Here is a 4,114-nt window from a genome sequence, read left to right as displayed (position 1 = left end):
ATGGTAGTCATTAGCCGTACATAGTTGTTAACATTTCAGTTTAATTAAAATTAAATAACAGTTTTATTTCTTCAATGGCCACAAGAGAGTTGTGGCTGCCATATTGGACAGGGTAGAAATATTTCCATCATTATAGAAGATTTTACTGTGCTGCCCTGGGTTAGAAAGTATGTGGTTATGGCATCGAAGAAAGTATTTTTATACAGATCCTGTTGACGTAGTAATAAACAAACGATACCATTTCAGTTATAAAGAATATTCTTTTTGGCTTTTTAAGATTTTATTTGAATTGCAGTTAGTTAACATACAGTGTTATATTAGTTTCAGGTGGACGGTATAACGATCCAACACTTCCATACGTCACCTGGTCCTCGTGACAACAAGTGCCCTCCTTAATCCCCATCATCTATGTCACCCATGTCCCCACCCACCTCTGGTAACCACCAATTTGATCGCTATTACTTCGGGTCTGTTTCTTGATTTGTCTCCCTCTCTCTTTTTCCCTTTGCTCATTTGTTTCTTAAATGCCACATGTGAGTAAAATCATGTGGTATTTGTCTGTCTTGGACTGACTTCACTTAGCATAATACTTTCTAACTCCACTTCGTTGCAAACGACAAGACTTCATTCTTTTCTAGGGCTGAATGATATTCTATCACATATGTTTCCCGTATCTTCCATTCATCCATTCCACATCATTCATTCCATATCTTCCATTCATATTATCCATTCATCAGTTGGCAGACACCTGGGCTGCTTCCATATCTTGGCTCTTGTAAATAACGCGGCTACAAACATAGGGGTGCATCTGTCGCTTTGAATTAGTGCTTTTGTATCCTTGGAGTAAATACCTACTAGTAGGATAGCTGGATTATAGGGTACTTCTTTTTTTTTCTTTCTGAGGAACTTCCATACTCCTTTCCTACAATGGCTACACCAGTTTGCATTCCTACCAATGGTGCAAGAACGTTCCTTTTCCTCCACATCCTCACCAACACCTGTTGCTTCTTGTGTTGTTGATTGTAGCCATTCTGACAAGTATGAGGTGATCTGTTATTGTAGTTTTGATTTGCATTTCCCTGATCATGAGTGATGTTGAGTATCTTTTTGCGTGTCTGTTGGCCATCTGTATGTCTTTGGAGAAATGCCTATTCGTTTCTTCTGCCCATTTTTAAATTGAATTATTTGGTTTTGAGTGTGAGTTTTATAAGTTCTTTATATATTTTGGATACTAACCCTTTATCAGATATGCTATTTGGAAATATCTTCTCTCATTCTGTAGGTTGCCTTTCAGTTTTGTTGATTGTTTCCTGCACGGTGCAGAAGCTTTTTATTTTGATGTGGTCCCAATAGTTACCCTTTGCTTTGTTTCCCTTGCTTCAGGGGACCTATCTAGGAAGAAAGTTGTTACAGCCCGTGTCAAAGAGGTTATTGCCTGTGTTCTCTTCTAGGACATTTATGGTTTCAGGCCTCACATTTAGGCCTTTCATGCAATTGTGTATACGGTATATGTATGTGATGAGTATTTCTCGTTCATTTATGTGTTACTGTGGCTGTTCCCAGCTGTCAGGCAGCTTTTCTCTTAGTGATGAAGATCCAGGCTCTTCTTTCTTGGGATTCTGCCACGCTTCAAATCCTTGAGGTGCTGGTCCCAGCTGCTGGAAAGGTTAAGTTGCACTGGCCTCTTCACCACCTTGACCTGCAGGTGATAAAATCGATTTTCCCTCAAAATCCACTGGTGAGAACTAGTCACGTGGCCCACCTATATGCTAGGCTTTCCAACAGCAACTCTGTCTCATGGAAGGAAAAGCCACCGCGAAACCACCACGGTTTCTCAGCAACTGAGAAACTCTGCAAAACAAATATGAATCTTATATGGAAAAGTAACTAATGGGTAAAGGAATAGTTTTGCTCATTGTTAAACTGATTGCATTCCATCATCTTCGGCAGACATATATTATTGTTTTCTACCCTTTTTCAGGAATTGGCTTTCCCATTATGATTTGATTATAATTTCACATTATAGTTTGATAATCTCTGAGAACCAATTAATATCTTTATTTTCATGTTCTTCTACATTTAAACACTTTCTACCTTACAGATTAAGAACAGTCAATAAGACCAACCTCATTTTTACTTAGTTCATATAAAATATTATAGATCCATGGGAAATTTATGTAAAAATGGTTGTATATTTTTATGTAGGCTTTTTATTTTATAGGTGAAATAGTGATACTCTGTTCCTAGAAGTTTTCTCTTGTGGGTCTGAGTATGATTTAATTTAGAAGAATAGCATGTACATAAAATTAGGATTGTGTGTATCACATGTAGTGAAGTACACCTGGAAAGGAGTCTCCTTGTTATGGACAAAGAGTTACTGGCAGAATTCTCATAGAATTATCTCTTGTAAATCATCTTCCAAGTTAAAAGATAAATCCATACTCAAAATCTGCACTTTTAATTTTTTTAGTTTTTAGTTTTGGGGGCTTTATTTACATTTTATTTTTAAGTCATCTCTACACCCAACATGGGGCTCAAACTCAAAACCCCATGATCAAGAGTCACGTGGTCTGACTGAGCCCACCAAGCGCCACCAAATCTGCATGGTTTTTACATGTTGATACCATTATTGGATATCCAGTGCACATGCAAGCACACTTCTCTTTCTTGATCTTGGCACTTACGAATACCAAAAAAAAGATAGTTCAAGGTTACCCTATGCCTAAATTCATTTTGACTGTTTTCTTCTCTTTGGATATCTCCGTCTGTAATCTCTGCTTCTATCTCTAGAGCCATCTAGCTATCTGGTGAGTCTGTCATCTGTTCGTCCTTCCTTCCTTCCTTTCTTCCTTTTTCTTTCTTTCGTTCTTCCTTCCTTCCTTCCTCCCTTCCTTTTTCTTCCTTTCTTTCTTTCTTTCTTTCTTTCTTTCTTTCTTTCTTTCTTTCTTTCTTTCTTTCTTTCTTCCATCTATCCATCCATCCTATCAATCATATCTGCTGGTAATACGTTGCACAATAGTGTGGGATTTTAAAAATGACCTTGCAAACTGGGGCGCCTGGGTGGCTCAGTTGGTTAAGCGTCTGACTTTGGCTCAGGTCATGATCTCGTGGTTTGTGGGTTCGAACCCCACATCAGGCTCTGTGCTGACAGCTCGGAGCCTGGAGCCTGCTTTGGATTCTGTGTCTCCCTCTCTCTCTGCCCCTTCCCCACTCACGCTCTGTCTCTCTCTCTGTCTCTCTCTCTCTCTCAAAAATAAATAAACATTAAAAAAAATTTTTTAATGACCTTGCAAACTGAAAATGCACAAGGCAATTTTAATAATCAAGTGGAAAAATTTGTTTTATCAGCGACCTTTACAATTTTTTGCTTAAACATTAAAAACTCTCTTAATTTCAGTCATAAGTATGTAGGAAAATGAAAAAAAGCAGTAAAACTCTCTTCAGTACTTTATAATTTAATAAAGAAATATCGAGAATTAAAATGCTTTGGCCCTTTATAAAAAACGTGTCAGGAGTAGTTTGAACCGTGCTTACCGCCTTCTCATCGAGTAACTTATGGAATGAAAATCTTCTCGGCCATGGCAAATTGCTGTACTTCTAAGTTTGGATCACCTCCTGACCTGTCCCCCTTTGTGCTTGCATTGTTATGAAATATCAGAGCATTCTTTTAATGTGAAATTTATTTTTTTTACAGATGTCACCTCCCCGAGGACAACTCGATCCTTTTCATCATGTCTAGCCTCTTCATGTTTGTTGGTAAGCTCTCTTGTACTACGTTTTTATTGGTTATACGTCCAGAGTCTCTCAAATGGTCATAGTGTCAACGTTCCCGTGGTCAACCATGCGTGGAAGATTCCGATTTAACTTCCAGTGCTAGCACCTTTCCTGTCTCTGCTCTACTTTCCTCTTCGTCGGCTGTTTCCCTCCCGATTATCCATTTTGTAACAAGTTTTGTGGGGCTTTCCCTGGGAGATAAGGGAGCCGTGGAATGACACGCTTTTCTGTCTGTATGTGCGCCGAATAACAGATGTACAGTGACTAATCGCCGATAGGCTTCGAAAGAAGTGCCACGGTTGGTCGCTGAATGGGGTGTACGTCTCTTTTTTACATAGAG

The 4,114-nt window shown here is 38.8% G+C and overlaps 1 non-coding gene across 1 annotated transcript; it reads left to right on the top strand.

The window, feature by feature from the left end:
- The first annotated feature begins 3,054 nt into the window (after nucleotides 1–3,054).
- Nucleotides 3,055–3,139, top strand: TRNAQ-UUG. Its single transcript has one exon. It is a non-coding gene; the product is annotated as a tRNA-Gln (tRNA).
- Nucleotides 3,140–4,114: the final 975 nt, after the last annotated feature.

Source organism: Lynx canadensis, chromosome B2 (assembly GCF_007474595.2).
Source record: "Lynx canadensis isolate LIC74 chromosome B2, mLynCan4.pri.v2, whole genome shotgun sequence".
Lineage (NCBI taxonomy): Eukaryota > Metazoa > Chordata > Mammalia > Carnivora > Felidae > Lynx > Lynx canadensis.
The sequence above is the reverse complement of the archived record's forward strand: the minus strand, read 5'-3'. Positions and strand labels throughout refer to the sequence as shown.